Below are 14,309 nucleotides of genomic sequence, written 5' to 3'. Positions count from 1 at the left end.
CAAAACTACACAGAGAAAACCCTGTCTCGAAAAACCAAAAAGGAAGAGAACCAGAAGTTAAATGTGGCCAGTACAACCAAAATGACCCATCATGCTGAGCCCTTAGTTGGGGTATCTCTGAGTCCTTCATTCTCAGCAGAGTCAGATCCTGATCTATCAGCCTTCCTCTGGTTCACTGAAGTTGTCAGTGTGGCCTGGAGCAAGGCTACCAGTGAACGAACCCCTCAGTGTTCTTGTCTCTTCATTATGGATTCTTTCAAACAGTTCTGGGGTAGAAATCTACGGCCTGTAACTTCTGAGAGACTTCTTGTTGGTAAGATTCTGAAGAGCCCTGAAAAATGCCAGGCCTACAAATGTCCTTTTCTCCACTATATATAATAATGCTGACAAAGACTGTTTGGTCAAACTTTGGCCAGACTTCTCGACCATCTTCCAGGTCCATCTGTGCATTTCCCTTTAAATCTAATATTAGGGGCTTGAGAGAAGTGGTTAAGGGCATTGCTGTTTTTGCAGAGGACTTAGATTCAGGTCCCAGTACCCACATGGCGCACCAGTATCATAACTAACTCCAGTTCCAGGAGGTTCAACACATGGTACATGTGCATACATGCAGGCAAACATTCACACATAGAAAATCTGTAAAAACACAACCTAAGTTTAGCAAAATAACTGCTAAGTTTAGCTAGAATAATCAAGTTTGGTTTTGTTTTTTGGGTTCTTTGTTGTTTTTTTCCAGGGTTGGGGGGGGGGGAGCTAAGACAGGGTCTCTCTATATACCCTGGCTGGCTTGGAACTCACTACGCAGATGAGGCTGGCCTTAAACTCAGAGATCCACCTACCTCTGCCTCCTGAGTGCTGGAATTAAAGTCATGTACTATCAGCCTGGCCAGAATAGTCTTTAATATCCCATCATGCTTGATGTCTGATCTCCTAACCTGTCTTTACTAAGAATGCTATTGGATCAATTTAGTTGGACTTTCTTATGCTTAATATTACTCTCAGTAATGCCCTATCTACTGACTTCCATACTGCTCCTTGGCTAGAAATTCCCACTTGCCTATGCTGTGTTCAGAGTTAAACCCAATCTCCACCCATCACAGGGCTGTTTGAGAGGTTTCTATGCCCACTCTAAGTCCCTGAATAAGCCATCCTTACTATGTTTTAATGGTATCACTGAATAATCTTTATTAAGGACTATTATTAACATCCATGCACTGAAGATTTGATGATTTATATGATTTAATATACAATTTTAAAGGCTTTCAGTGTTTGTAAAATTAGGGTTTTGTTTGTTGATTTGCAATCCTGAAGACTGAACCCAAGGCCTTGCAGGCAGGTTAAATGCTCTACCACAGAGCCACATTCCCAGCCTTTTTCACTGAGACAAAGCCTCAGTGCCCAGGATATGGGAGTTGGTAAAATGTTTGCCGGTGTAAGCATGAGGACTGAGTTCAGATCTCCATCATGCACATAAAAAGCCAAGTGAGGTAACACATGCCTGTAAGCCCAGCACAGGAGAGGGGGATATGAGTCAGAAATAAGATTCCTAGGGAGGTACAAGTCTACAACCTCAGCACTGGAGAGGCAGAGACAGGATTCTTTGGGTTTGCTGACCAGCAAGGCAAGCCAATTTGTGAGCTCTAGGTTCAGTGAGACTCTATCTCAAAAAAAAAAAAAAAAAAAAAAAAAAAAAAAGGGTGGGTGACTGTGGGAGAGGCTGGAGAAATGGCTCAGGGATTCCCAGCAACCACATGGTGGCTCACAACCATCCATAATGAGATATGGTGTCCTCTTATGGCATGCAGACATACATGCAGGAAGAACATTGTATATATAATAAATAAATAAATCTTAAAGAAAAAAAAAATAAGCTGGGCGGTGGTGGTACATGCCTTTAATCCTAGCACTCAGGAGGCAGAGCCAGGCGGATCTCTGTGAGTTCTAGGCCAGCCTGGTCTACAGAGCAAGATCCAGGACAAGCACCAAAACTACACAGAGAAACCCTGTCTCAAAAAACCAAAAAAAAAAAAAAAAAAAAGATGGAGTAGCAACACCCAGCATCAACTTCTGGCCTCCACATGCACAAGCACACATTTGCCCCATCCCACCCCCTACATATCCCTACCACCACCATAAAGGAGCAGAGGAAAAGGAAAAATATAAACTGGATGAAAGGCACTATATATGGGCTGGAACGATGGCTCAGCAGTTAGAAGTGTTCAGTGCTCTTGCAGAGGATCCTGGTTCCCAATGCCCACATCAGATAACTTAAAACTGCCTGCAATTCCAGTTCCAAGGTATCTAATGCTCTCTGGCCTCCATGGGCACCTGCATGCATGTGATATACATAAACTCGCACAGGTACATATACATACACATAAAAACAAATAAGTCATTTTTCACAAATGGAAAAGTGCTACACACTTCTAACTCTCAAGTTTTCTTTTATTGATTGATTTCTTTTTTTTTTTTTTTTTTTAAAGATTTATTTATTTATTATGTATACAATGTTCTGTCTGCACACATCCCTGCAGGCCAGAAGAGGGCACCAGATCTCATTACAGATGGTTGTGAGCCACCATATGGTTGCTGGGAATTGAACTCAGGACCTCTGGAAGAACAAGCAGTGCTCTTAACCTCTGAGCCATCTCTCCAGCCCTGATTGATTTCTTTTATTGATAATTGGTTTCTTTTTTTTTTTTCTTTCTTTTTTTTTTTTCTTTCTTTTTTTTTTTTCTTTTTTCTGGAGCTGAGGACCCAGGGTCTTGCACTACCCACTGAGCTAAATCCTCAACCCTGATAATTGGTTTCTTGACACAGGGTCTGTTATGTAGCCTCAGCTGGCCTGGAACTCCATATCTAGATCAGGCTGGCCTCAAACTTACAGAAATCTGCCTGCCACTGCTTCCCAAGCACTGAGATTAAAGGTGTGTGCCAACATACCCAGCTTTCCTTTCTTTTTTTATATAGGAGCTGGAGAGATGGCTTGGTAGTTAAGAGCACTTCCTGCTCTTCCATAGCACCCAGGCCTGGCAGACCACAACTGCTTAACTCTAGCTCCAGGGGATCTAACGCCCTCTTCTAGCCTCTAGAGACACCCACACACGTGTGGCAGACACAGACACACACACACACACACACACACACACACACACACACGAATAAGATCTATTTTATGGGAGTGTTTTATCTGCATGTCTGTGCAGCACATGCATGCCCGTGCCTGCAGAGATCAGAAGGCATAGTGTTGTGGGATGTTCTGTATGGCAAATGTGCTGCTGATTAGTCAATAAATAAAACACTGATTGGCCATTGGCTAGGCAGGAAGTGTAGGCGGGACAAGGAGGAGAATAAAGCTGGGAAGTGGAAGGCTAAGTCAGAGAGACACTGCCAGCCTCCACGATGAGAAACAGCATGTGAAGATCCTGGTAAGCCACGAGCCATGTGGCAAGGTATAGATTTATGGAAATGGATTAATTTAAGCTGTAAGAACAGTTATCAAGAAGCCTGCCACGGCCATACAGTTTGTAACCAATATAAGTCTCTGTGCTTACTTGGTTGGGTCTGAGCGGTTGTGGGACTGGCGGGTGAGAGAGATTTGTCCTGACTGTGGGCCAGTCAGGAAAACTCTAGCAACAGCATAGGATCTCCTGGGGCTAGAGATACAGATGTAACTATGTGAGGACAGGGAACCAAACTCCAGCCTCTGAGTGAGCAGCAGCAACACTCTTGATTGCTGAGCCATCTTCTCAACCCCTTAAGATCTCTTTTTGTCTTTTTCTTCCTTTCGGTTTTTCAGACAGGGCTTCTCGGTGTAGCCCTGGCTGTCCTGGAACTCACTCTGTAGACCAGGCTGGCCTCAAACTCACAGAGATCGCCTGCCTCTGCCTCCCCGGTGCTGGACTAAAAGTGTGCTCCACCACTGCCTGGCTAATTTTTCATTTTAAATGATGAAAGGGACACAGTTATTTTCACTCTTTACATTGTATCTAGTAAGCTCTTTTCCATTTCAAGCCATGTGGAAATTCTTTATAGCAAGAAGTGATCCAGGCCAGTGGGATGGCTGACTAGGTAATAGTACTTGCTGCCAAACTTGACAAACTGAGTTCAAACAACGGAACCCATGTGTAGACACAGGGAACAGACTCCCACAAGTTGTTCTCATCTCCACACATCCACAACCGCACTCATTCATCCACATTCATATACACAAGTAAATAAACATATGGGAAAAAGGAAATCCTTAATTTGAGTGTTAACAAAAATGAATAAGCTTTGTGTGGTGTAACATTCCCCAGGCCTCGGGTGGTGGAGGCAGGAAAATTAAGAGTTCAAGATCACTCTCAACTATATATTGAGCTTAAAGTCAGTCTTGGCTACATAAGACCCTGTCTCAAAAAACAAGTTTCTAAGGGCCAAGCGGGTAGCACACATTTTTAATCCCAGTACACAAGCAGAAGCTGACAGATCTCTGTGAGTTCGAGGCCAGCTGGGTCTACATAGCAACTTCCAGGCTGGCCAAAGCTACACAGTGAGACCCTGTCTCCAAACAAAGACCAAATATTTAAATATACAGATGGTTTTTTTGAGTGTGGTGGAAGGTTGTACTGGGGATCAAACAGAGGGCCTCACACATGGTAGGCACTCTATCCCAAACTCATGTGTGATCTTCTGTTTGGGTGTTTTTCTTTTGGACACAGGGTCCAGCAATGTCACAGACCCAGAACTTATCATGTTGCCTAAGCTGGTCTTGAACTTGCAGTAACACTCCTGCCTCTGTCTCACAAGACCTAGGATTACAGGTTGCCACTCAAATTTTCCAGGTATGATCTTAAATTCAAACAAATGGCAAATTCCAGGGTCAGTAGAGGCTGAAGAGATAGGTAAAGGTATTGTAGTTTTCATCACTTCTAAAAGAAACCCCATACCACTTGGCAAGGGTTTTTTTTGTTATTTTTTGAGACTAACACTGCAAATACCCGTGTTAAGGATCTGAATACTCAGAACCCACATGAATGTACGCACACAAACACACATACACATGAACACACACCTGAGGCTGAGCTCTGGCCTCCACATGCATGAATATCACATATACACAAAATTAAATTTGTAAAATTGCAAAAACTATCCCACTCAGCGGCACCGCTACCAAGTGAGGTGTCAATTTAACAATTCAGCAGACACCACTATTAGTCTAGTGTTGATTGTCCCTTTCCAGTTAAAACATGCGTAATGGAACACTCTGGTTCAATCCTGTGTTAACAACTGCCCCAAAATATCTTCACTCAGCAGTTGGCATTCACAGATAATGCACTCACAGGGGAATTCCTAACATGAAACTCTCCCCCTTACAAACAGACTCTGACTTGCCCAGTATTTTAAGCTTCCCACATAATAGCAAAACAAAATTCAGATATAGATTGTTCACTTCTAGGTACATGCTAGAGAAATGTAAACATGTCCACCCAAAATTTGTACATGAGCATTCAAGGTCACTTTAAATATAACAGCCAAAAGGGAAACAGCTTTCTTTCCTTCCTTCCTTTTCTTTCTTTCTTTCCTTCCTTCCTTCCTTTTCTTTCTTTCTTTCTTCCTTCTTTAGGTTTTTTGAGACAAGGTTTCTCTGTGTAGTCCTGGCTCTCGCTTTGTAGACCAGGCTGGCCTTGAACTCACAGAGATCCACCTGCTTCTGCCTCCCAAATGCTGGAATTAAAGGCATGAGCTACCACTGCTGCCCAGCAGGAAACAACTTTCAATTTATTTAAAAAATAAGAGAAGGGGTGTCTCAAGAGGTGGCTTAATAGTTAAGAGCATGTACTACTTTACAGAGGATCCGAGTTCAATTCCTAGCACCCATGTCTGGCAGCTCACATTGCAACCCCAAGAAATTCAACACCTCTGCCTCCTCAGGTGGATACACATACACACAGATACTCATAATTAAAAATAATCTTTTTTTGTTTTTGTTTTTTCGAGACAAGGTTTCTCTGTGTAGTTTTGGTGCCTGTCCTGGATCACACTCTGTAGACCAGGCTGGCCTCAAACTCACAGAGATCCGCCTGGCTCTGCCTCCTGAGTGCTGGGATTAAAGACATGCACCACCACCGCCCAGCTAAAAATAATCTTTAAAATAACTCACATGAGCTAGATACTGAAGGATGAGCCTATATGTCTACCTACCTGGGGAAGATAAAGTATGAGGGTCACCTGATGTAAGCATAAGGCATTGTCCAGCCAGGCGTGGTAGTGCACACCTTTATTCCCTGTGCTCAGGGAAGGCAGAGGCAGGTGGATCTCTGAGTTTAAGGCCAGCCTGGTCTGCAAAGTGAGTTCCAGGACAGCCGGGGCTACACAGAGAAACCTTGTCTTGAAAAACAAAACAAAGAGACATTGTCTGAAAAATGGAAAAATATTGGCTAGGATTAGAGGACACACCCATATTAGCAGCACATCAGGAGAGAAGGAAAGAGCAAAATCTCAGGTCTGAGGTCAATGCAGTCTACACGGGAGGGTTCCATCTAAGTCCCCTCCCTGCAAAAAACACAGTAACAAATGCTGTGGTAGTGCACTCAGGACGCAAAAGCAGGCTGTTTCTGTGAGTTCCAAGCCAGCCAGGGCTACATAGTAAGACCTTGCCTTAAAAGGGGTAGGAAAGGAAGGAGTGAAAACGAACGGGAAGAAAAGTTCCCTAAAATGTCATGTGTCCACACACTGCCACACTGTACACACTGGAATATCATTTAACTTTAAAAAGGAATAAAGTAGAGGCTCACACTTGCAATCTCAATACTTGGGAGGCTGAGGCAAGAGGACTGCTAAGAGAGAGTTCAAGGCCAGCTGTCAGTACAAAATGAGAGTATGCCTTAAAAACCAGAAAAGGAAATCAGCGGTTATATGTGGTAAGGAAGTGAAAGGAGTAGGAACAAAAGATGGCTACCGCCAAGCGTGGTAACATACACCTATAATCCCAGCAATGAGACTGTGGCAAATGTATTCAAAGTTCAAGCCTGTGCCACATACAGATTCGTCTCAAAAAACAACAAAAGAACCGTTGCCAAGTAGTATGGGGTTTCTTTTAGAAGTGATGAAAACTCCAATAATGGTTGCACAACTCTGAATGTGCTAAAAGTCACTATATTACACAACTTGGGTAGTATAGTAAATTAATTATATTTCAGTGAGGCTGCTAGACAATTAGCTTCTCTCGGACAGCCATAGTGGAACACAGCTGTAATCCCAGCACTCAGAAGGCTGAAGGCAATATTGCCACCAATTTGAGGCCAGACTGAGCTACACAGTGAGTTCCAGACTAGCCTGAGCTATATACAGTGTGACTCCCTGTCTCATAAAAACAACAAAAATATCAGTTACTATTGGGTTAGGAGTATAGCTCAGTAGTAGAACACATAAAAGCCTGAAGACCTGTATTCTATGCCCAGCACCATAAAAACACAAAGCAAATAACAACAAAAAGGGCTGGAGTGTATCTCAGTGAGAGCTCAGCATACAAAGGACAGTGGATTTGATCCCTAACATAAAAACCCAACTCCTGAAAAGAACCTGATATGGGTGGTGCAAGCCTGTAATTCCAGTCACTTGGGAGGCTGAGACAGGAGGATCGCAGTTCAAGACCAGACAAGGGCTATATAGGGAGACCCTGTCTAAAAAATTCTTGGTGTTGGGGCTAGGGAGATCAACTGCTCTTGCAGAGGACCTGGGTTTGGGACCCGTACCAACATGGTGATTCACAGCCATTCCTAACTCTAGTTCCAGGAGATGTTCCCCATTCTGACCTCTGCAGGCATCATGCACACACAAAAGTACGCATACACAGTTACAGGCAAAACACTCACATAGAAAAAAAATGAATATGGGCTGGAGAGATGGCTCAGCGGATAAGAGCACAAGCTGCTCTTCCAGAGGTCCTGAGTTCAATTCCCAGCAACCACATGGTGGCTCATACCATCTATAGTGGAATCTGATGCCCTCTCCTGGAATAAAGGCATACATGCATACATACATACATACATAAAATAAATAAAATCTAAATAAAAAGAAAAAAAGCACAAAAAAAAATGAATACATCTAATAAAATTTTTTTAAAAACCTTGGTGATAATTTCGTTGATTTGGAATAAGATATGACTCAAATTCAAGTCTGAAAACTGAGGAAAAGCAATGAAAACACTAAATGTTTACAATTTTATACCTAAAATATTTCATAAGAAAAAATGTAAAAAAATGTTTTGGACAGTGTGGCAAGATGGCTCCATGGTAGATAAAGCCACTTGCTGCCACACCTGACCAATTCTCAGAACCCACATGGTGGAAGCAGAGAACAGACTCCTGCCAAGTTGTCTTCTGACCCTGCATTAGCTTGAGATACAGAAAACTGTCACAAAAGAAAGGAAGGAGAGAGGGGGAGAGAGAGAGAGAGGGGTGGGAGGAGAACTTAAAAAGTTGTGTTAAAGATATAGTTTTCTTTTTTTAACTTTTATTATTTTAATTATGTGCATGGGGAGAAGGTATGTGCACATGAATACAAGTGCCCACAAAGGTCAGAGATGTGAGATCTCCGGCAGCTGGGGTTACAGGCAGTTGTAAAGCTGCCTGATGTGGGTGCTGGTAATCGAACTCAGGTCCTCAGGAAGAGCAGTATGTGTTCTTAACCACAGCGCCATCTCTCCAGTCCCCTGTTGTTTGTCTTTTCTTATCACAGGGTCTAACTTTCAGCCTAGGATGGTCTCCCAACAATCTTGCCTCCCCGCCCCCCCCCGCCCCCCCCCCCCCCCGTATTTACATTTACAGGAGTGCCCGCTGTCACCGTTTTCTTCTTTTCTAAGCTGAAGGTGTTTGGTGAGAGCAGTAAAGGAATGAGAGGTTAATGTGGTGGGGTGGGAATGACAGAAATCTACTACATATCTGTACAAACCTGTCCAACAATTATCCTTTCTAAAAGATGGCTGGACTTAACCTTACACATCATTTGGCTGAATTCAATTTCCAGGGCACACTTTTGCACAAGGCACAGGCCATTTTAAGATAGGTATGGTAGCTCCTCTGGAATCCCAGCACTAGGGAGGCTGATTTAGGAGGACTCCTAAAAGTTCAAGGCTAGCCTTGACCACAGGCTGAAACCGTTTCAAAACCAAACAAGGGCTGATGAAATGGTTCAGCAGTGAAAGCAACTCGAGTTTAATCTCCAGAACCCACGTAAAGATGCAAAGAGAAAACAGACTCCCAAAGTTACCCACTGGCTGTGGATGGTGGCACAGGCCTTGGAAGGTGAGCCATCCTGGTCTATATAGGAAGCTCCAGGACAGCCAGGACTATATAGAAATCCTGCCCACAAATCCCCCTCACCCAAAAAACAAAACTGCCCACTGCCCTATAAACATTTGTACCCAAACACATACCTATACCTACAATAATAATTTAATTTTTTAAAGGGACAAGCATGGTTGGATACTCCTGGATTTCTATACAAGGGAAGTAGGAGTAGGATCTGAGTTCAAGGCCAGCTGGGATACATGAGATCAAAAAGTGAAACAAATATTATTTTAAGGACTATGAGTCATCTGAAATAAAAAAGTATTTAGAATTGTTGGAATAGTACCTGATCTTCAGAGCAATGGGCCTTGCAAAGTCCTTATCTGCCTATTATATGCAGAATAAAGCATTTTCAATTCACTGTTATAAACATGCAAGATACATTAATCCCACTGTATATATGAAATATAGGTGGTTCACCACCCACGCACTTGCTTAACTTTAGTGTGTTAAAAAAAAAAAAAAGGTGGGGAAGGAAAGACATCTCAAGGGTGTGGCAATTCATGTAAGGTCACACAAGTTAGGGCAGGGAGCATCAACATTCTGGTTTTATACCAAGCCTCCAAGGGAAATATTAGAAATTTTGCAAACTTTTTTTTTTAAACATCAGAAAGAAGAGGAGCCTGTCAGCACAGTTCAAAACTTTTAACCACAGAAAGTAAAACAGATCTTTCAGAAAAACACTTGTGCATGGGAATGGTGAATTGCTTAACAGAGCTATCAGCAAAGGGCATGTGAATTTCTGGGCTGATGTGTCCAATTTTTCCCCCTGACTTTTCAAAAGCCCCGACTTAGAATTCTGTCTAGGCTTTCCTCCTGCGCAGTGCTATAATATGAAGGCAAGAAATGTGGGATCCCGTGGGAATGTGGGGAAGAGTTTAAAAAAGGAAAAGACGAATTAGTGTGAATGGTATCTCTCGCCTCCATAGGGTAAGAAGGCCTACTGGTTTTGTTTTGTCTTGGGGGTGGGGGTGGAGTGGGGACGGGTGTCAAAACTGCGGTGCTAACACTGAGAAACTAGACTTGACACGGTGACAAGAAAGCACTAGCAAAGCTAAGCTATGGTGGTTCTACGTGAATGGCACACACTTCCCTCCTCCAAGAAAGAATTCACCTTTCCCAGTGCAGCCCCCCAAACAGACCCTGGTTCTCCAAGGGGAGGTATCTGTGTGAAGCACAGAATGTAGAGCAAGGGTGAGTGTCTGCGCCGCAGGCAGGCAGCCTGTGCGAGCCCGTTCCGAAGCCGCCCATCGCCGGGGCACGCTGGACAGGTCCGAGGAGCCCCGAATAGTCCCCACAAGTTCCGAGAAGCCTCGGCAGAGCAGCACGGTCCTCCCGCCTGCCCGCCCGCCCGGTCTCTCCCACGTCGTGGGCAGCACCGGGCGGTCGGCTCGGTGGTCTCGAGACCCCTTCGGCAGCGGGTGAAAACCGCCTCGCCACCCAGCAGGACCTCCCCGGAATCCCACTCCCCTCACCTGGCCCCGGCCTTGCCCCAGAAGGGATGAAGGAGGCGGCGGCGGCAGCAGGTGCTTCGCGCTGGGTCCCGGGAGCGGCGGTTGCTGCTTCGACCCGCGGCCCTAATCTACCGCCGCCGCCATGTTGGACGGTGAGGTCACCCCGGCGCGCTTCCGTCACGGCCGGCGTGGGGGGCGGGGCTGGGGCGCGGAGCCGAGCCGGAAGTCCGAGGCTCGGTCAGCCGGAGCGGAAGCGGTGGCACGGACGCCGGCTGGTCCGTTCGCGCAGGCGTGACCTAGGTACGGCGCTGTCCTTTGCCTCTCTCTTCAGGAGCCACTCGAATCCCAGATTGCTGGACTTCAGAAGTGCCCTCGCCAAGGCGTTTCCAGTGCGGAGTAGCGCGGAAACGAGGTAGACACCGCCGGCCAGCTCACCGGTGTGGGACGAGAGGCTGGTGGCATGGCAGATGCTCAGTTCTGCAGACCTGTGCCTTCCGGGAGTGCTCAAGCCCGCGGGTTGACTGTCAACACAGCCGTCACAAGCACTGCCGGGTTCGGGTTCGCAGCCACCCGCCAGGAGGTTGTCCTGAAAGCTGGGAAAACAACTTAAAGAGAGAACGGACTGACAGACGCGTCTAGGCAGAGACAACTCAGTGCCCAGACACGGTGGTGATAAAGGGAATCTTATAATAGTAATCCATTTTTACTCACAATGCCTGGCAAGCTGCCTGGGCCTGGACTGTAGTTGGTGCTGATGAATGCTTGTTGTCTTGACTCCATGAAAGAGTGTCCAACCTGTGGTCCAAGATAAGCTGTGAATGCTTCCCACCCCCACCCCAACAAAAAAAAAAAATAGAGTTACTTAAAAGATGAGGGATATGTGTAACCGGATTGTCTAGTTGTCAGTATGAACTTTGTAGATGGTGATTGTGTCTCAATGTAAAAAGATCAAGATATCCAGGCTAAAAGGTGAACACCCTGACTTAGCCCGCTCGGGTTTCTTGAGATGAAGTAACAAGGACAGCATGGGAGATTAGGAGTTAGAAGTCAGTTGTAACTAGTCAGATCAGAAGTGATAAATGTGCCCAGCTGCTTGTACAGGCCTGTAATCCCAACACTCAGAAGGCTGAGGCAGGAAGATTGCCATAAATTAGAAGCTCCAAAGCTATTTCCAAGCAGTCAAGACTATATAGTGTAATCTTATCTTTAAAAATAAAAAATAAGGGGCTGGAGACATGGCTCAGAGCTTAAGAGCACTGATTGCTCTTCCAGAGGTCCTGAGTTCAATTCCCGTCAACCACATTATTTAACCATCTATAATGAGATCTGGTGCCCTCTTCTGGTGTGCAAACATACATACCGGCAGAACACCTTATACATAATAAATTTAAAAAATCTTAAAAAATATATAAATAAATAAAAACAAGCCAGGCAGTGGTGGCTCATACCCAGATCGTTGTGAGTTCAAGGCTATCCTGATCTACAAAGCAAGTTCCAGGACAGCCAGGAATATACACTGACTTGCGGGGTGGGGGGTGGGGGGTGGGGGGCAGGAGGCAGCAAAATGGCTCAGCCGGTAAAAGTGCTTGCTGTGAGCTGAGTTGGATCTCTGGAAACCACATGATGGAAGAAGAGAACCAACTCCAGCAAGGTGATTCCTCTGACCACACTGCCCAACCATCGCCGCCTTGCGCATGTGCATACACACACACACACACACACACACACACACACACACACAGTGTTTTAAAGCAAAATGATCAATAAAAACTGATAGGAAGTGACCACCCTGGCCATGTTTGAGGGCCGATGAACTGTTCAAAGTTCACAGTGACAATGGTAGCACAATTAGAAATGGGATTCTATTTAATTGTATACTTCTGTTCTTTGTCTTTGGGACTGTGTTCTATGCTGACCTCAGACTTGTTCTGTAGCCTGGAATAGCTTTGAATCTCATCCTGCCTCTGTCCTGAGTGCTGGAGTCTCAGGTATAAACTAGCATGCCTGTGTGTTGCTGGGGATAGAACTCGGCACACACTCTACAAACTGAACTATGACCCCAGCCCTTTTGAATGTGTTGGTTTTTTAATTTTATGTATATGGGTGTTTGGCTTACATGTATGTCTGCACCATGTGGGTGCCTAGTGTCGGAAGAGGTCAGAATAGGGTGTTAGATCACCTGGAGCTGGATTTGTCAATATTTGTGAGCTGCTGTGTGGGTGCTGGGAATCAAACATGGTTTCTTAAGAAGAACAGGACTTAGAAGGGGGGCAAGAGGGTCAAAAGTTCAAGATCACCTGCAGCTACATACCGAGTCTTAGGCCAGCCTAGACTACCTGAGACCTGGTCTTTAACAGAAATGGGCTTGTCAGTTTTGCTGACTTGCTTCTAGTCCACCAGCTAGGTGAGAACAATGGGCATGTAGATCCATGGTTTGTGACTAACCTGACAGGAATTTAGGCCAGCAGTTTTTGAAGACAGGAGCAAATAAGGTTACACAAGAGTAGACTTGTTTCTTAAAATTGATTTGAAAATTTGTTTTAAATAGTTTCTCTACAAGACCGAAGATAATATCAGTGGAGACTGTATTTAGGAAACTATGACTTGGTTAATACTTGCAGGTTTAGTATGCTCTTAGATTTAAACAAAACAAAACACTTTTTGGAGACAGTCTTACTTTTAAACCAGACTGGCATGGAAATTTCCAGATCACTGCCTCTGCTTCCCCAGGTGTTAGGATTGTAAGAGTATACACCTCTTCTGTGCTGTCTCAAGAAAGATTTGTGGTAATGGTGCTTTCAGTTTCAAATGACTGAGTTTATTACGTCTATAGCAAATGAATAAACAGCAAGTAACAGCTAGAAAGAAACAGCAGATAGATACTGAAACATCATTGACTCGGTAGTTTTCAGCATCCAGCAAGGTTGTTGAGGTAGCATAATCGAGAAAGTAAAAGGTAACTTACAAACATCCGGCAGGAGCTGACTGGGGAAGTTGAGGCAGTCAGCTGGAATTCCCGATTAAGATTTCTCTCCATAGATGAGTTGCCTGTGAAACACATGGCTGAACTTCCAGCCTCCAGTTCCTACTGCAGGTATTTTTATATGATGGGAAAAACAACAGTAACGTCTGTTGGAAATGATTTACCTTCCAGCTGTTCTTAACGGACATGACGTTTTCACTCAGCTGTTTTGCTGATGACTTCCCTCCCTGTCAGAGTTAGGGGGCTAGCCTGCTGAAGAAAAAGATATTTTGGAGAACGTTTGAAATAAACATGCTGCACCCTGAGAGGAGGGCCCTCTTTATTTCCAGAGTCCCCTTTCAGTAAGCTGAAGTAGCACATGACAACTTACCAGTAGAATGTGCATTTCAGTCACCACACCTGAATTGTGTATACCTTTTCATGTCATTTTTCTCTAAACAGTATAACACAAAAACTGCTTGCTTAGCACTTACACTATAATTGGCTTTAAAAGTAGGTCCCTGAAGACATGCAGGAAGGAGTGAAGGATGTAGATTATGT

General features: G+C 44.6%; 1 protein-coding gene across 6 annotated transcripts in view; it reads right to left on the bottom strand.

Moving 5' to 3' along the window:
* Bcl2l13 (BCL2 like 13) overlaps positions 1-10,984 on the bottom strand; it is a 58,889-nt gene extending 47,905 nt beyond the window's left edge. For 2 of the 6 annotated variants that reach the window (XR_009378382.1, XM_059258516.1), the window contains exon 1: positions 10,808-10,981. The gene's annotated coding sequence lies outside the window, so the exon portion shown is untranslated. Of the gene's footprint in view, positions 1-10,807 lie in introns of all 6 variants that reach the window. The other 4 variants (XM_059258513.1, XM_059258512.1, XM_059258511.1 and 1 more) reach the window with 4 other exon arrangements.
* Between the last annotated feature and the right edge of the window lie 3,325 nt (positions 10,985-14,309).

This window comes from Peromyscus eremicus, chromosome 3, assembly GCF_949786415.1.
Source record: "Peromyscus eremicus chromosome 3, PerEre_H2_v1, whole genome shotgun sequence".
Taxonomy (NCBI): domain Eukaryota; kingdom Metazoa; phylum Chordata; class Mammalia; order Rodentia; family Cricetidae; genus Peromyscus; species Peromyscus eremicus.
Note: the sequence above shows the minus strand (reverse complement) of the source record. Positions and strands in the feature narration are given on the sequence as shown.